Source organism: Puma concolor, chromosome D4, assembly GCF_028749965.1.
Source record: "Puma concolor isolate L17-30 chromosome D4, mPumCon1.1.hap2, whole genome shotgun sequence".
NCBI classification, from domain to species: Eukaryota; Metazoa; Chordata; class Mammalia; order Carnivora; family Felidae; genus Puma; species Puma concolor.
Window position 1 is genome coordinate 41,977,491 of NC_141679.1, and position 20,235 is coordinate 41,997,725.

The 20,235-nt window shown below is 37.5% G+C and overlaps 1 protein-coding gene and 1 long non-coding RNA gene across 16 annotated transcripts in view; both read right to left on the reverse strand.

The window, feature by feature from the left end:
- Positions 1-20,235, reverse strand: part of BNC2 (basonuclin zinc finger protein 2) — a 440,387-nt gene that overhangs the window by 70,846 nt on the left and 349,306 nt on the right. The gene's annotated exons all lie outside the window — the stretch shown is intronic.
- The window catches only part of LOC147574823 (uncharacterized), a 31,815-nt gene continuing 24,171 nt past the window's right edge, over positions 12,592-20,235 (reverse strand). Inside the window, exon 2 of the long non-coding RNA XR_015243562.1 lies at positions 12,592-20,205. This is a non-coding gene — a long non-coding RNA (uncharacterized LOC147574823). The remainder of the gene's footprint in view (positions 20,206-20,235) is intronic.

Consider the following 20,235-nt stretch of genomic DNA (forward strand, 5'->3'; position numbering starts at 1 on the left):
ATATATGTTTTATAAAAATGTATGAGAGACCTAAAAGCCATGGAGGGCCATAACTTTGAGCTGCCTCATTTGTTTCTCTTTTATTACAGTCCTGCACGGTGGGCACAAGCCCTTCACTGAAAAGAGAACATTAAATCTTTATTCTAAACTGTTTTAGCAGAACGATATTAATAGTTGAATATTATTTTGTCTGACTGATAAAATACCATTCAAATAAGACCAAAGAGAGCACTGAACCCCAGCTAACTCCTGTGAGGAAAAAGTGACGAGCTATCTTCAGAAATAATAATTTCTTGTCACTCTTTAACATTTCTACTGCTGTATAAACCCAAAAGCCGAATAGCTGGAGTGAAGGTGGCTTTCAAAAATACACATTTGTATGGGTTCTCCTTAGTAGGGAAAATAGCTGTATGAAATATTCTTTCTCCTCCTTGTATGTCTGTTTGGTCTTTAATAATACAGAATCAGTAAGGAATCAACATGGACTCATGAGCAAACCATGAGAAACCACTTTGTTTCCATGGATATTTTACCAGAGATGGAGAAACAGGACAAATTTCAAGTTTAGAGGAGAGAATTCAACATTGGAAAATATATAGACACTAGTGTGATTCAATTCAGCAAAAACCCCAATACTACTATTTATGGCTCTTTCTTGGTGCTATCTTTCTACTACAAACTATGTATCTCACTTGGAACAAAAAGGCACCCTTTCTTTTTACTTCAATTTCTGTGTCATTACAAACAATTTCAGTAAGGGGTTATCCCAAAACCATACAAGTGGCTTTTTCTTTGAAAGGTTTCTAATTTCTATACAATTCACATATATCTTGATGTTCTAAATAACATAAAAAATAAAATACTAACAACGCCTAAGTTAGGAAGCCTGTTCCCTGCTCAAGACACCTCTTTTTAAATAGTTAAATGACAACAGGATAAGTAGACAAATAGGGTTTATATAGCACTAACATGCCAACACTTAAACTAACTGAAAAATTACATTGAACCTCATTTGAACTCACATCAATAAATTAAACAACTTTGTGGAAGTATTTCCACATGAAAGCTATTGAGTCAAATGTTTTCGTAGGAAACAAAAAAAATTTTTAATTGGCAAATGAATGGTTATATGTGGAGATATTTTCGTTCACTGAAATATCTGATTCAGGGCTTAGCCTGCAAATACGAAGACTTAGTGTGCTGTCTTAGATACTGTATTGATTCTAAGTTCCCATTTAAAAAAAAATGCTGTAGTGGAAGCGTTTCTGAAATATTTGAATCTTAATCCCTATTATTCCGTTAGCCTTACTAGCCAATCAAGGAGCAAAGATTAAAGTCAAACTAGCTCAAAACCAAAAACAATTTTAAAAGATAATGTCCTAAAAAAAAAAGATAATATCCTGAACACAGATTAAAGCCTTCATTTTTTACAAAAAAAGGAAAATACTGATTGGTGGGTCCCATCAAAATTATAAACAAAAAATTTTAGGAATCACAAAACCATCTAAATTATGTTTTAGTCAGTACTAATTACCCTATCTTTCAAAATGTTTATTTATCAAGCCCATTCAGTATAAAACTTTATACAAAAATAAAATTTTAACATGAGTTTTCTAAGCCAGCATGTCAAATAGAAATATTTGACCCACAGAAGTAATTTTAAATTTCCAAGTAACAAGAAAAATGTGAAAAGAGGTAAAATTAGCTTTAATTTTAATAATATATTTTACTTAACATGTCCAAAATATTATCTGTTCAACATATAATATAAAAATTCTTAGTATTTTACAATTGTTTTTTGTACTCAATCTTTAAAATCTGTTAAGTATTTTACCTTTACTACATACCTCAGTTTGGTATGGATACTGGCAATGTGGGTATGCAACTAAAGAAATCTTTAAAAAATTTTAAGTTTAATGGATACGTGGTTAGTGATTACTGTATTAGATAGCATAAGTCTATAGTGTAATAATCTTAATTCACCTTGCATTGAGATATTATGTTTTAACATACAGCAAAATCCTGCAACTAGATAAATCTTTTAAAAGGCAAAATATAAAGCATCAATCATTGCTGGTCTGAGGGTAGGAGGGCTGAGTTGAAATGTTGTATATGCAAATATGATCCATGGTTTACATAAATGTGTTTCTGACATTTTTCATTTTCCATGCACATGTGTGGTGATGTGTGATTTAGCATCCTAAGGAGAAAAACACATCACCCATCTTCAAAGGCTCTTGGCTGATATTTTATGTTACCCGCCTTTCTCCTCCCCAAAGGCTAACTCCATGGCAGGTTTGAAGTGCTTTCAAAAGGAAACATTCTTGAGTGATTTGAGTGTTACAGAACGGGAGGGGGGGCTGAAAAGTTTCTTACCCTCTAAAAACTCAGATCCTTCCATATGTTCAGGTGACTCCAAGGAATGTTAACAGAACTTGAAGAGACAGAACTTAGTGCTCAAAACGCCTGTGCTGGAGTAAGAGCTCTGATGAATTATGTGAACTGGATCAAATTATTAAAAGTTTCCTAATGCCTACTTGAGTAACAATACTGTTTATCTCTCCCTTGAAAAAGATATTTTGTAAGAAAATAAACATCTTTCTATTCTTCTGATGATCCCCATATTCAAATGTTTAATTTAATATCTAACTCCAGTATCACCAAGTCAGAAACCCTCCTCCCTGTTATCAGAGTGAAATTTCATCTTCCTCTAAAAGCCCATCTAAATAGAATTCACATCTTTACTGGAACAAAGTTTAGCATCTATGTACTTCATATTACGTGTGTGTGTGTGTGTGTGTGTGTGTGTGTGTATGTATGTAAGGACATTTTGTTGTTGTTGTTGTTACATTCTAAGCACCTATTGGGCAGGGACAATGGCCTAGTCACTCTTATTCTCCTTAGTCAGGTGGTCAGTACAGGTGTGCTAGATAGAAAGCACTCTGGGCTCTGTGAAAAAGATACAAAGAAGAGAGGGTCCCTACTCTGAAAGGGCTTATTCTCTAGTTGAGTTAAACACAACTAGACAACTATCAATAAAATGCAGTATGCCCAATTTAGTGTCAGAATAGGCAATTTCTAACTTGCTGGTACTGAATTCCTTGTAAGAAAGAGTTGACAGGGATCTTTAAGAATTTGAATAAGCCGAATACAAGAGCTAAGATCCTACTGGCCAGATGGTTCAAAATGAGCAGAGGCAAGGAGATGGAGTCCAAGTCTGGCGAACAGAGCAACGGGCTGTCATGTGGCTGTCATGGCAGGTTCCCACAGGGTGTGAAAGAGCAGAACCTGACATCTTAAATGAGAATGGGACCATGTTAAGAATGGCACAGACAGCTAAGACAAATATTTTTTATTTTATGTTGCAGTTAGTGAAAAGCCACTGAGAATTTTGAGTAGCAAGTAAAATGATGAAAGTGGGATTTATGGAAGAAGGATCTGGCCACAGCTTCAAGGACGTACACGGCTAAGTGGTAAATCAAGTCCATTTCAGTAATATACTCAGCAGGTGGTGAGGGTCTGATCAAGGGGGGTGGCCATTCAAATAAAGAGAAGATGCATTTTCCAGAAAGAACAAGATCTGGTAACTGACCAGACAGAAGAGGAACAAAAGTAAGAATATTTTTTCTATCTATACTGAATACCTTGCAAGCAGGGGGAAATGACAGAATTTTAAGGGAGAGTGAGAAGTCTGAAGGCTTAACCAAGAAGACAATGAAGCCATATTAAAATAAAAGAGATGTAAAGATACATACACGTGTTCACTTGTAATGTGTGTGTGTGTGTGTGTAAGTGTGCACATGTAAGTATAGAGGATTTACTATTGGTGTCTTAGAACTATTTTCACTGCAGTTGAAATCTCATCTCTTTTTAAGTTATATAGGAACAAAGAAAAATAATGACTACATGTTACCAAATTTATCAAAATCATCATTCCCTCTGTAAGTATATTGATATCCACAGCATGCTAAATGAACAAAACTAGTAAACCATACTCTGGCATGTTATGCACCCTGTTCTTAATGATTTATGAAGAGTCAGTTGTTTGTTCTTAGATCTGACTATGAGTTTCATCTATAAATATAGTTTCATGGGGCGCCTGGCTGGCTTAGTCAGTGGAGAATGTGACTCTTGATCTTGGGATTTTGAGTTCGAGCCCCATGTTGGGTGTAGAGATTACTTACAAATAAAATCCTTCAAATATATGTATATACATAGTTTAGGGGTGCTGGGTGGCTCAGTCAGTTAAGCATCCGACTCTTGATTTCAGCTCAGGTCATGATCTCATGGTTCATGAGATTGAGCCCCACATTGGGCTTCGTGCCTACAGCAAAGAGCCTTTTTTGGGATTCTCGCTTTCCCTCTCTCTCTGACCCTCCTCCACTCACACTCTCTCTCTTTCAAAATAAACTTAAAAATTAAAAAAATATATATATATACAGTTTCATAATTTGATGAAATATTATTTAAAAATCAATGAAATATGATTGTAAAAAAAAGTTGAATGCCTTGGGAAGCCTTGACAAGGATGGATCACTTAAAAAAAATCCTGCTCTCAGTGGGCAACTGTAAAAGAGTTAAGACTTCTGCACTCAAGGCAACTCATTCGTGTCCACATCTAGGTTCACTTTAAAGTAACTCAAGGAGAAAATCCTAGTGATACATTACAAATGTCATATGTAAAAATCCAGTTTAGAATACCAATGGGCACAGCCATCTATACCTCAAAAGTTTGGAGAATGAATGCACATTTAAATATTTTAAGTTTAAGATACTTAGAACATGTGGTTTGTTTTGGTAAAGTTTCACCACTTCAACTGATTAACGGCAAAAGATAAGAGGGATTTGCTACTACATATGGTTTCCTCAAAGCAACAAAAGCACAGACTGAGAATTACTGTAATATGTATTTACTTGGCAGGTTGTATAGGTATTCCTGCTGTGATGTTATGGTCCATCGAGAAATCACACGCTATACTTCTGATCTTTTAGGAATACATGCCATGCATCCAAACACTAGCAAAAGCTACAGCCTTTGGGGATGGTAAAGTCCTGCCCAATTTTTCCCTCTATAGCTATACATAAGGTTGACCCAATAATGACGGGTAATAAGCATCATTACAAATCAGTCACAGCAAACTGCTGCTAAAATCTTTATGAGCTATCTAAAATGGTGTGCCTTAATACAACTTAACATGTAGGTAAGTTTTTTATAGGCATTACTGAGACAACATTCTTTATCATTAGTATAAATAACATTCGCAACATTAGCTTTTATGAAAATATTTTGTGTTGTTCATCTACACTAGAGATTAAACAGATTTATAATTCCCCAGCTCTTAATGTTATTTCATCTTTATTCAGAAGTTTCATAGAGGAAGCTGTAAATGAGTGATTAAGCCACTTATTTTTTATATAAGACCTGCTTTGAACAAAGTATGCACACAGAGAAAGCATTTATTACCAGCTAACACTGATACAGGTAAGCAAAGACATTTATTTGTGTTTCTCAGAAAACACATACAAACTGAGGTCCTTGAAATACCCATTTGCCCTCCAGTATATCCTGATAGATTTTTACTGTCAGAAGAGGTTTTCTCTGCCCTGTCTGATGACATCCGGATTTGGTCAACTACCTGAAGCTAAAAGTTATAAATTCAGAAGAGTTCTTCAAAGTTCAATATTAAAAACATATTTATTAGAAATATTTTAAATTTCGAATAAGGCATTGGGAGAAGGAAGGGCGAGTTAATGATTGGTTCATACAGAGTTTTACTGAGTACCTAAAATAAATACAGCAACTTTTCTAGGCAGACCATAAAGATGAATGAAATAGTAAGATAATTCTTCAGATCTATAGTAACCTCCCTCTGTCCTTTCTTCAGTTAATAAACATTTCAGACATGTCTACAGTGTGCTAGGGACTGAGAATACACAACCTAGTAAGACCTTCAAGGAGGTTGTATGGTTTGATGGAAAAGCCAGGCAAAAGGGTAGGCAGCAGGCAGTGCAGCTGGTACCATACTGGGAGAGGGTGCTCCGCCTGCACAGAGGAGGGCCCAGGAAAGCCTTCTAGCAAAGATGCCTTCTGAGCCAAGTCTGAAAGGAAGAGCAGGGGAAGATGAGCCATGTAAGTAGAAGCAGCAGCAAGGAAAAAGGGACTGAGGAGGTGGGGAAAGTGTGGCATGTTTAGTGAGAAAGCTGGCAGACTGGAAAGATGTGAACAAGAGAGAGATGAAGTAGTTTGATGAGACAGGAGGATAGAGAGGCAGGCAGGGGCCAAATTCATTCAGTCCTCTCTTCATCCAACATTTACTGGCCACGTACTATAAGCTCGATTCTGTTCTAGGCACGGAGGGCTGTAGTGAACAAAACATACAAATCCTTAGCCTCATGGAGCTTCAATCCTGGTGGAAGAGAAAAGTAATAGGCTAGCTACATAAAATATGGACTACATTAGATATTACTTCTTAACGAGGAAAAAACAAAGTAGGGAAGGAGGATCTGAAATGTCTGGAGTGAGGGAAAGCTGGAATTTCAGGTATTATAGCCAAAGAGAGATTTGTTGAGGGGACCTCAGAGTTGAGATCTGATATCTGGGGGGAAAGTACTGCAGGCGGAAGGAAACCAGTGTGGCTAAACTCAAATGAGTAAGGGGGAGGGAAGTAGGGGATGTGGTCGGAGAGGGAAGGCTGGGAAGCAGGTCATACAGGCCTCGTAAGTCCTCTAAGGCTTGGTTTTTGACACAGGGGGATCGCTCTCAGTTTTTTTATTTTTTTAAGTTTACTTATTTATTTTTTTGTAGTAATCTCTGCACCTAATGTGGGGCTTGAACTCGTGACCCCAAGATCAAGAGTTGTATGGTCTTCCAACTGAGCCAGCCAGGCACCCCTCTCTGAGTTTTGATCAAGATTTGGCATGCCATGTTTAAGAGTCTGGACTTTGCCTCAACCAGAAGAAAGGCATTGAAGCATCATTAGCAAGTGTGACCTTATATGAATTGGAGGAGAGAATGGATTAGCAGCAAAAAGACCAGTTTAAAGGCTGCTGCAGAGATTCCCAAGGGGGAAAAATGATTAGGGCCTGAATAGGGTGGTGATGGAACATCAACTCTTATCTAAACTATTAACAGCTACTAAAAAAGGATGACTGTAGTTTAACCTATTTGCTTTCCTAGTCTAACATGACAGTGAGCAGCACGACAAAAGAAATCAGCAGCAAATATTCCCAAATATTGCTTAAATTCAAGATAAAGTGAAATTGCTTTTCTGTTCCATAGAGTGGGTCCATTTCTATACTAGAAGTCATGCCATTAGCTCTGAGGATTTGAGGCTTGAAGGTTAAGAGACCATTGTAGACTTAAACAGACCACATACTCAAAAGCACCACCATAGTGATATGAATATCAATCTGACATATGTGGTTCCCAGAGAACCTGTTAACAGTAGGTATGTTCTGTCTAGAGATCTAATAAATCCAGGGGATGGAGGGTTCGATGTGTGCATTGCATGAACATGCCCAAAGTGGCAGGGGCACTGAATTTAGCTGAGGCCTAGCCCACCAGGACCAAGCCATGTGCTCTGATTTTGGATGCATCTGTCCAGAAAGGGCATTTTTTTTCTAATTCCCATAAAGGCTCAACATAGGCTAGAATATCTGCATTTAATCAGGGGTCCCAGAAGACTGATGGGAGTCAGATTAGCCACGACAGAAAGTGTCTGAGACTCTGGGAAGATTACACTACTCTGGACTATACAAGCCCCTACTACAGAAGATTCCATTTCTTTTCTTTTCTTCTTCTTTTTTTTTTTTTTGGAAACATATAATGATGCTACAACCTATAATTTGTCCTTTTTTTGCTAAGACTACATTTTCCCCTGAAATGATTCTGTTTAGGACACATGCAGAATATAGGTTTATTTCTTTAGAACTAGCATCGGACTATTAAAAATAGCGTCATTATTGTGTCTACAACAAACATTCACAAGGGCCCTAAATTGCACTTAAGCACAATTACCTTAATGTCAGTTGAGGTTTTACGACACAACCGTGAGGCACTTTATTTTTAAGGCAGTTTAACTTGCTTCATTCCTAAGAACAGACATTCAAGTTTTAAATCTAAGGCTCTCAATAAGATGATTAAGCTATGCTCAGCAGTTTCTTTAAATATTTAAGAGAATTTTCATCATCTAAATATTTATGGCAACAACACAGCCAGGTGCGTTTTTTTTTCCTTCTACTTGTCAGAAATAAGAGATCCATATCTTTTCCAAAGCTGGGGAGGGGGTTGCCTCAATAATCAAAAACTAACTCCTACCAAGCTCTTTAGAATCCCAGAAACTGATGAGAAAACCTTATTCAAACATGTGCATTCAGAGTAATGTATAGTTCCCAGATACCTAGCAAGGCACTGCCTTGAATGGTAGGGCTAGTAGCTAGAGAGGGCTTTCTTTTGAAACGAGTATCTTCTGCCTATTCCCATCACCACACCAACAGCCTTTTAGCAATACTGCTGCCATCATAAGGGGCACGGTGCTCTTTTTCTGAAGACGGTAATAAAGTCCCACAGATGAGGTGTGACCCAGGTGCTCCTCACAGTCTGGCACTGCCTACAGTAAGGTGCTCGGGAGTCTGTTCAGCCTTGCTGGTTGTTAGCACGCCATTTCACAGATGGCCACTCCACCAGGCTCCGAGCAGCCTTTTTAGGAACTGCAGTGTCAGAAAGGCGTTTCTGAGTCATCTCCAACTGTGAGAGGGGAACTCCCTAAGCACCCTGTTTATGAGATAGGCCTCATTTCTAGACTAGAAAGAACAGCATTCATTATCTCATTTATCCCCCCAAAACAGCTCTATGAAGTAAATGGGGGCAGTTATTATTCTGTCCACTTTAGATAAAATTCCAGGACTGCAAATTTTAATGATGTTAATTAGTAAGCTTTAATGGCAAAAGCAGAGACCATACCCCTTGATACACAATGGAGTATTACATATTTTCTAATTCATTAATTCATTTTCAAATTTATATTTATTGACTGCTTATTAATGCCACACAACCATACTGGAAGCTAAATATACCAAATAATAAAACAGAAATGATCTCTGTTCTCAAGGAGCTTAGAGTATGGTGGGGGAGATGGATATTAAATAAACAAACAGGTAAACAAACATAGGATTACAAAGTGTGAAAAGTGACATGAAAGAAAAGTATAGGAGCTATGAGAAAAGAAAAATAGGGAACATCATTTAGACTGGATGATACTTACGCAGAGAAACGAGTATGAATTAGCCAGGAGAAGAGTCTGGGCTATGAGCACCCAACATGGTGCAGGACACAGTGTGCATCCTTGAAAGAAGGCGGTGGGGGTTAGTCAGTCATGCCTATGAACAGGTAAAGAGCTTTTAAAGAATTTTCTGTTTTCTGCTGTCTCCTATCTTGAACTGTGATGTCTGGTATTGGAAAAGAGTGCTTTACTGACAGACCTGGATTCTGGTTACAGCTCTATCATGGAGGCCCAACCCTGGGGTCCTTTTCCCATTACTCCTCGAAGGAAGTGAGCTCCTCTGTCAGAGGGGGTCAGACCATCTGCCCCGGGCCTACTGGAGAGCAAATGGGAAAAAATAATGTGAACACAACACAACATAGATGCTGGACACATTTGAGATATTATTAATCACAGTCTTATTAGTTGATAAAATTAGTCTATCTGCCATAAAAGGAACACAAGTATGTTAAGTTCTTTAAAAAAAACCACAGTGTAAGCAAATTCAAATTTTAAAACAGGTACACGAGTAACTATAGTTAAAATTTACTGCACACAAGTATCTGCTGGGCATTATGCCAAGCCCTTTACATGCTATCTCACTTAATTCTTACATCAATCTTCCAAGGTGAATATTAGTATTCTCATTTTATAGGTAAGAAAGCTAAGGCTCAGACAGGTTAAATTACTGAAGTCACGTGTATGTTTGTGTTCAATTCTGGTAGTCTGATTCCAGAGCCTATGTTAAGGGATTATTTTTACTAATCTATTATTAGTTAATAAATTATTGATTATATTACCATACAATGACCCAGCATTTAACCATATCACAGTAAACCCCATCAGTTGTTCCTCTGACATACCTCAAACATATGCCTCTCCTGTTTGCTCTACCATCAAATGTAGTAACTTCTCCATGAAACCTTAAATAGCCTTCCAGCTGGTTGTTCTGCCTACAATATCTTCAATTTCCAATCCATCCTCTATCATATTCTATCATTGCGATATCAACTGCTATTCTGTCCTCAGAATTCAGCTTTCTGAATGTCATTCCTCCATTTTAAAACCGCAGTATGACCAGACCACCTAAAACACGAAGACCACATTTTGTAGCTGGGTATTCACAAATTCACAGCACCTGAGCCATGTAGCTGGCTGCCCCAGGTCCTCTATTCCTTCTCTCCACAAACCCTCCAGGCCAGCCCCCCTGGCTGGAGCACATCTCTGGCTACATTCATGCTGACTCTGTACCTGCCTTTTCATCACATTCCTTCTCTTCCTGCCCCTCTCCAAGAATACTCTCCTCGCTGTTCAGAATCCCAGTCATCCACCAAAACTCAACTTAACTCCCGTGTGCCTCATTAAGCTTCCTCCCATCTTTAGTAACCTCATGTATCTCCAAATCCAGGGCATTTAATGAGCATCCAATACACCTGAATTTTTGCCGCTTCTTGCATTCTTGTTTAACAGCTACACTTTTAAACTTCTAAATGTATATATAACTTGTCTCTATAATCAAATGAAAGCTCACAGATGGCAAGAATAGCATTATTTTTCTGTGATTTTCCAGGGTTCAAACCCAAAGAAGAAGATAATTCAAAAAATATCTAGAATGAGAAATCTTACACTCAAAATTCATACTTCATGTGTGATTGAACAATTAGAGTCTGTTTTGTCCTTGCCCATCTGGTCACAAATACAGGTCTGCATTATGTCAAACCACCTTTGACACAGGCTTGCAAAGTGTGGCTAAAGGATTTAGTTTTGTGGGATAGGTAGGGCAGGGATACAGGTGAGAGAAAAATTGTTATCCTCATTTGATCATTTTAAATATGGTACTGAAAAGAGCATTATCTAGACACCTGTCACTTTTAAGATCACACTAATATTTAATATCTATTTGGAGTTTTATACCTAACCAAATACTTTCATAGGAATGAGACAGGCAGTTAACGGGGTTGTCCAGTATCTTACATTAGTTAACTGACCATCAGAATGTGAAGCCATTTCTACAAGGTAGAATCTCTTCTAGCATCCTGGTATAAATCACCAAGCAGTAGAAAACAGGTTAACAGCATAGATTCCAGAGCTAAACCATCTCAATTCAAATCCCAGCTCTGTCACTTACTAGCTGTGTGACCTTGGGCAAGTTACTTACATGATCTCAGTTTCCTCATCTGTGGAATAAAGTTAGCAATCATACTTAGTACACAGAGTTGTTCTGAGGATAAAATGAGCAACTATACAGGTGGAATGGTGTAAGTTCCTTTGCTTTATCATTCTATAATATGCTCTTTAGCGTGTGTGCGTATGTATGTGTGTGTGCGTGAGAGAGAGAAAGAGAGAGAGAGAGAGGAAGAGAGAGAGAGAGAAGTCTAATTAGCTTTCCAAACAATCAGCTGAAAGGAGTCTTTATTATTCACATAAACGGGTAAGGCTTATTCTTTTCACCAAAAATCTTGTGGAACAAGGGAAATAACTTACTTCATGAGTCAGTGATGAAAACCATTCCTCAACACATCTTTTGACTGATATGATATCATGCTTTTTTTATGTAATGCTCTTTAAGTTTCCAACTGTCAACACTTTTCACACATTTTTCCCTCACAACCATTCAATGAAACGGATGGATAGATGGCTGGGTGTACAGATGGTGAGTAAAAGATGAATAAAACCTTAGATTCAGAGAAGTTAAATGGCTGGATTAAGGTCAAGTAAAAACTGGCTCTCATATTGCCCAAACCAATGCCCATACAAACTGACAGTACTTCTCTGGAGTTCACTTGTCTTGGGGTGCACACAAAATCTAAGAAGCATGAATAGGGGTCCCATAAGCCCCCTCTCCACAACTGGTTTAATGGAAATCTTCATCCCATCCATTAGGAGTCGGGTAGAGGCTAAGTAAGTTTCTTGCCTTTTCTCTGTGCTGAATACAACCAACTCTCAAAGAAAGGTCAAGAGACTCCAGGTTTGACCTGGAGGGGGATCAGAACTCTTAAGGCCTGTTGTAGATACCCACAGATTCAACTACTGCTGAACTGCACCAGCTAAATTGCTTAAGAACAGAGAAAAAGTGAGTAAATTTGAGAATATCAAGACACTTTGTCCTTTCTTGGATGTTTAAATGCATTTCTTATTTGCAAGGGTGTTGTTTGACTTTGTGTTTCCTAACATGTACTTTATAAATTGCTAATCCCAGGAAAAAGGTCTTCCTGGGAAATGTAACATATTCTATGGCTCTTTTTTAAGGGGAGGGAAAGAAAGAGATACACAATGCTTATCCTTACATTAAAAGGTTAAATTTGGGTTAACACTTTTTTAATGGCTAATTTTATGTGCACTTACTTCATTGATTTTTAATTTTTTTTTAATGTTTATTTATTTTTGAGAGAGAGAGACAGAACGTGAGTGGGGAATGGGCAGAGTGAGAGAGGGAGACACAGAATCTGAAGCAGGCTCCAGGCTCTGAGCTGTCAGCACAGAGCCTGACATGGGGCTCAAACTCATGAACCGTGAGATCATAACCTGAGCTGAAGTCTGATGCTCAACCAACTGAACCACCCAGGCGCCACTGGGTTAACACTTTTTCACCTAGTCTTTCTCAAACTCATCTAACCTTCACCAACAATTATTAGCATCCCACAGAAAAAAATGCTTTGTGAGAATACCCTTGGGAATACTGGTTTAGACAAATTTTCCCACTCTGTTTTGTTTATCTTTTTCTGCTCTTATTCTTCATTGGACTGAAGAATTCACTTGAAGAATGTCATTCTGGCAATTACTTTGTGTCTTCTAAGATTTGGAAACAAGACCCTTTACAGGTGTGAAGAGGTCACAGAATCAAGTAGGAAAACTAGACCAAAAATTAAGAATTACAGGAAACCCACACTTTATACAAAAACACAATGCTGTTCCATTTTATAAGATTTCTATTAGCAGGAAGCTCCAGAAAGACTGTAAATTGGCATTCCAGGCTCTCCATTGATGATGGGATGGGGTTAATCCCTGTAGAAGGCAAAACAAATGCATAAATACCAGAAGGTGGTTTCCTTGGCCTCATGAACCAAACCAAAGTAGGAGCTATTGCAAACATTTTAATTCACTCTAGATTTATAGGATTGGGAATTTTTACCTTACCAATAAGACTTTCCAAAAGCACAGGTGAAAATTTCCTACCATGACAGTTATAGGAATTATTTCTTGCCCCAAGATAGTACTGGTATGAAGAAGTGGAATTGTGCAGTTTCTTAGAATATATGAAAGAAAAATAGAAACAGCAAGAAATGCAAAAAAAAAAAAAAAAAATCTTAAAATGTAATATACATGGTTTATCTCCTATATATTTTTTATCCCAAAACATTAACAAATACCAATTCTAAGCAGAACTGGCATGTTAGGAAGGAGGACATTTTGAGGGTCAGAAAAAGGGGGGCACCTGGGTAGCTCAGTTGGTTAAGCATCCAAATCTTGTGTTTAGCTCAGGTCATATCTCACGATTCATAAGATCAAGCCCGGCATCTGGCTCTGTGCTAAGAGCATGGAGACTGCTTAGGATTCTCTCTTTCTCTGTCCCTATCCCCTGCACACTTACTCTCTCTCTCAAAATAGATATTAAAAAAAAAAAAAAAAAAAAGGAAACAAAATACTCTTTCCCAGGGCCTAGCTTCAAGATACTATACCAGGAATACACTCAAGGGAAGGAATAAATGACTCTGTGCCTCTAGAACATGCTCTAGCAGATCTAAGCACTTTGTGCTCCTTTTTGTTTTTCGAAGGGATCTTTTAAAATAAAACACACAAAATACATGGGCACAAAGGCAGTGGGGAAGGGGAGGGGGGGACAATCATGTATCAGTCAACATCACACAATACAGCTATCTGGGAACTGTCCCAGTCAGATGGTAACATGACAAATTTAAGAGACAGGAAAGTAGGGGGTCAAGCAGCCTCTCATAAAAAAATGTGATTAATGATAATCTGGCAGAGTTGACTTAAATAAGGCAGCTCTAATTATACCTGGCAACTTTTTACTATCCTTGATATCTACAGACACAACATTATTTATTCAAGTTTTTATTTGTCACCATAATGTTATAAATATATATGGATATACAAACTACAAATCAATAGCACCTTTATAAATATTCAAGGTACCATTATTTAGCAATTATGTGGGCCTCTTCATGTGCCAACACTATACAATTTTTAACATGCCAATAAGCCCATTAACCATATTTATGGTTATAGTTATAAAGTTTAAGGGGTTCCATCCTGAAAATATAGTTCAATAAGAAAAACAACCTTGTAGTGAATCAGAAAACAAATTTACTGCTGTCAAGAAATGAAGATGCCCTGAATAAATATAAGCATATTCAGCACCTACAATCAAGTCAAAATCCATGTGGAAAATTTTCAAGTAAAAACACATCACCTGCATTTTCAGGTGTTATCTATCTTGGCAACATCACTCATTTCTGTAAGTCATAGTTTCCTCATCTTTGCCTATACTGTATGTGGAAATGCATACCAAGATAAATGGTAAGTAATCACGTTCCAGAAGAAAAGCAGTAATTTATGCAATTTACTGAGAAACAAACTTCTTAGAAGTTCTGGAAATAACTGCTTTAGGATTATATGTATCATGAAACTAATGTAACACTGAGTGTCAACCATACTTCAATTAAAGAAAGAAAAGAACCATTTTTGAAACTTCTTTATACAAAGAAACATCTTTGTAACTTCTTTAGTGTAGTCAGTAAAAGAGAAGACACTAGAATCAGATGTCCAGGTTTGAAACCCAGTCATCTGCTACTTACAACACACATTGGGTCAATACTCTTGGTGTTTTGGACTCTTGGCTTCCTAATCTGCAAAATGGGAAGAACAGAACTTTCCAAGGCTTCTAGGGCTAATGGGAGGATTAAATGAGATAGCATGTGTAAAACAATCAGCACAGAACTCAGATATAAATAGCAAGGCACTGCTATGCTGACTAGGAATAGCAAATCATATCCCACATCACGCTACTGCAATTTTCTAGTAACAGTCAGCTCTGCTTGGGCCTTACTGCTGACATTTTTTACTCTAATCTTTGTTTACAGAAGAAGTAAATAATCCAAACAAAGAACATTCCAGTATTCAGTGCTGATGGTTACATGATAAGGCAGGGCCTGGCACCAACACCAGGACTGGCTATCTAGTAAGGTGAAAACACATAACTTTGATAATGAAGCTGTCTCCTGATTTATAGAAGCTACACAGTCTTAACTCTTGGGAGTCAGAGCCAACCAAGATTTAGAGAAAACTGTGCCTGGAGGGGAGGGGAGAGGAATATGCAGCCAGGATTTAAAGAGGGAAGATTTTAAGCTTGAAACACTAAAGCTGTTCTGAAGGAAAAAAGTGTTTTAAAGTTCACAGATAAAACTTTTAAAAAGACAATCAGAGAGGTTTAAGCCCATATCAGTAACAGGTACATTATAGAAAAAAAAAATCTTCCACACTTCCTCTTCTAAATTCACCTCTTAATCACAGCACCAAGAACTTCAATGAGGTCATCTGAATTTCATTTCAGCATTCATAACAGTATTAACACTCCAAGCAGAACAACAGCCTCTCAAGCTGTGAGGCCACACTCTCATTTTAGCACGTTTGTAGGATGGTCACAGGTACACAAAGTCTCATTAACCACATTTACAATTTCTTTCAAAAATTCTGGAGTACTGCAACCAGAAATACTTCCCCAAATAAACAGTATAATTGTAGCTTTCTGGTAGCTCTTTTCACTTTTATTCCAGAGGCATAGTAAGAAATAGACTCTGAAAAGCCAGTTGAATAAACTGGCACAGATACTGGTCCATGAAAGCTTTTAAAACCTATCACAAACTTTACCCATTAAAACTTCAGTGAAAACTGCAGAAAAGTTTTTACCTTTTTAATGGTCAAGTGTAAAATTAAAAAAAAAATTCATACCGAATTTTGAAAACTTCTCATATGAGTAACAGGGATTTGGAAAAGTCACAGAAATACGTATGTGAGAGTAACTGGAGGCTACCCACTAGGCTCTGGATGAGACCTCAAAAGACCTTCAGGAGGATCATCATTTATCAGGGAAATTCCTGGACAGAACTGGCTTCTTTCTTGAGACTATTCTTAATCCCACATTCAAGTCAAACTAACTGTTTCCTATGCATGCATGATTATATGCCCCTGTGCCATTTGGCAAATTGAAATCCTACCTACCCTTGCCAGACTACGTTAGAAAAAAGTAAACTCCTCTATAAAGCTCTCTTGACCTTCTGGGATAGAAATAACCTTTTCCTCTTTTAAGAACTTCCACGGCATTTTACACCCAGACATTCCATATTGTAGTGAGTATTTTCTGCCTAATATTGTAGTTACTTATGGAGAGATCTCCTCTCTCCATCTAGTCTACAAGCTTCTTGATGGCAGAGAATTTGTTTCCTTCTTGAAAGCTTCCTATTCAACAACTTACTTATAGTAGGCTCACAATAAACATTTACTGGAGGAATAAATGGACCTTAATTATGTAGCATTAGTGTAACTCCATAGGCAGTTGAGGATACTTCCTATTTGCTCAGAGACTTTAACTACTGAGCTTTCCAAAGAAGAGTGACATTTCTGCAATAACGCACAGCAATGCTTCATTATTATAACATTTCATTACCAATGAGAATGCAAGTTCTATGGATGTTTTTAGTCACTGAGTACTGATTACATATCAGGCATTTTACTAGGCACAGAAGATACCAACATAAGCAAGAAATGGTTTCTTTGCCGCTGAAGAATTTAGGTCTTCTAACCAGAATACAATGTTTAATTACTATACCAAAAGACTGTATTGTATTGCTTCTTAGGCCACAGTTCAATATATTAACAAAGTTTTTAAATACAGCTCTAAAATCTAAGAGAAGACTTAATTTTCTTTCTGCTCAATACATCCTTACCATTTCTAGTGAAAGACATCTTAGACTTGACCACCATGGACATTTTTCGAACAGACAACTCCTAAACAGGTTTTAGTATGTAGGATTCCTGCCACATACTTGGACAACTGTAAACTAAATCACTAACATTTTACAAAGAATAACACAAAGGAAAAAGAGACAGTTCTTACATCTCTCACCTCTAACACTCAGTACAAAACAACAAGATTCGTGAAGATTCTCTTACTGTAAGTCTTTTAAACCACTATCCATTCTGTTTTATTTCTGCCATGTATGTGTTGGTCTGGATTACTGTATTCCTCTAACTTCTTCGCACCTTAATTTAGCTGACACATTATTACCAGAATAATTCTCCTGCTGTGAAATTTTCATCATATCATTGTACAGCTCAAAACTCTTATTGGTTCTTTACTGCCCCAAGGCTAAACACAGACTCTACATATTACAGGAGTTTCCCCCACACAAAATCATTGCTGAACAATCAGCTTTTCTCCCATCTAGGATATTCTGCCTTTTGCGCATGAAAGATTCTACTTCTTTGAACTGTGTAAGCTTTATGCATATTTTATTTTTTTATTTTTTTAAAGTAATCTCTATGCCCAACGTGGGGCTCAAACTCATGACCCCCCGAGATCAAGAGTCGCATGCTGTATCAATTGAGTCAGCTAGGCGCCCCATAACCTTTGCACATCTTAAATGCCCTCGCCTAGATTGCCCACTTCACCTTTCCACGTCACCACCTATTAGCATCTTAAATACCAGCACAAATCACACCGCCTCTGGGAAACTGTCTTTCCAAGGAACCATCCTGGCCTGGAATCTTTTTTTATAGGCCAATTCTACACTTAAGTCCTCAAATTCTAAAACAAAAAGACCTACTTATTGGTATGTAAATGTGGATCAGGGCACTACAACCATTTTACCCAGGACAGATGCTCTGTAGACTCTCAATGTAGGAAACACATGAGTATCTCTAATCTTCAAGAGCCTTGCACACATGTAAGTTACTCAATAAATCCCACTGACAACACTAGTAGGAATCCATACCACCTCCAAAATTTTTAAAATGGAACAACAGATTCCTTTGTGGATATCCATCAAAGTTACCGAAAACCAGTAAAGAACAGAATTAGACTCTTAATTTAAAATGAGAACTGGTCAAAAACATTATCCTAGGTAAAGAGGTAGGTACTCTTAGCTTCCATATGAAAGCAAGAAGTTTCAAAACCTGTCAGAAAAGCAAGAAATTTGTTTTCTGGCCAAAGAAAGCTGTATTACTGGCTATTTTAAAAGAACTCTAAAGCTCCAAGGTATGACATCACATAACAACAACTAAAGAAGGAATATGAAGAGAGAGAGGTTTTTTACATTTCTAAGAAAGAGGTGATCTGGCTGAGTTTTTCAACTGTAACGATCAGCTGACACTTTTCTTACAGTCCAGATTTTGGGTTCTGAATATAAAGTAAATTTGTGTATGCAGTATTTTTAAATCTTCAAGTCTGTTTTCAGGCCTTGAGAGGTTGGGCCATTTTTTTCCTCTGGTGTCTGACAAATGACTAAAAAGACCTGTTTGTACCTCAGATGTTGGAGGAACTGTTCAGGAACAATTCATCCCTGCAAGGCTATGAGTCACAACACACTGCCAAGGTCAGGGAGACCTCTGCTAATCAAGGAAGCACTAGCCACACATTCGCTCAAGCTGCCTTAGAGAAGCTGGCCTCAGAGCCCACTATTTTTTATCCACAGGTCATCAATCATCTTAACAGAAGAGAAAATGTCCAGCTTTCTCATTGGGTAGAGAGCCTCCTGCTAGGCCTTCATCTGGTTTCCTTTCTACCTAGCCAGTGATTTTCCTTGGTGGTATACAACAGCTACTAAAAGGAGAGGCTCTTATTTGGTTATGAAAGGAAAGCAGAGAGACCCATTTAACACCACTGTGTGATGAAATTAGGAAATAAAAAGACAGGAAACACAGCTATTGGATATTGGAACAACTCTTCCCAGATGTATCTGACCTCTTTTTATGTATTCTCTCCTTTCACTTCCTCTTAAATTTGATGTATCATGCCACTAAGTCAGAAAAATTCACTGTGCCCCAATAGAACTACATGTATTGTGTATGTTTGCCCAGCTCTTCAAATACAAAAACTTGGCTAATTTTTTTTCCCTTGGTTGGAAATCAATAGGTGTTTAAGTCTTCACAGATTTTTGAATCATTTCCTCCTCTTTAAACTATGCACATTACAGGCTGGGGAAGATGGAAAGGAAATTCCAGGAGAATAAATTGGCCAACAGATGTTATCAAGTTTTATCAATGGGTGACGGATGAAATCTTCAGGTGATTTACTGCCAGAGGTGGTATTTGGTGTTAAACTGACAGAGCTGCAAATTTCACTGAGCTAGTGAGTTTCACTTTGTCCTTAATTTGGGTAGTGGCTGCAGTTTTTACACGAACAAAAAGTACCTTATTTCCTTCCAGATGACCCCAAGTTTGAAGGTCTCATTAAGAGAGTTTTTCAGACCCATACCTGGGGGCTGTCAGGAAAGACCCATTTGTTCCACCAAAGGCAGGGAGAAGGAAGGGCAAGAGTAGGACCTAACAGCACTTCCGCTTTTATTTAATGTAAATGCTTTCTCAGAAATGCTAACGGATATCAATAAATTTACTCTTCATTAAACTCCAGTAGCATAAAAATCAAGTCTTTCTGTTGCTAAAGCAAACAAAGGTATTTCTTTCCATATTACACAAAATAACATTTCACTGAAATAACACAAAAGAACCACTTTTAAGTATTTATGTACTTGTGTGTCTATTCTAGCCAATAACCTTCTTAAAACATTCATTTTAATATCCATCAACAGTGCTCCCTGTAAAATCTCATTATTTAATGATATTTCTGATACAAATGCAAACATTCCCAACAGAATAAAAGATTAATGTGGACCCTACTTTATTTAAATCAATTAATCTATTGATCTACCTACCTACACACACACACACACACACACAC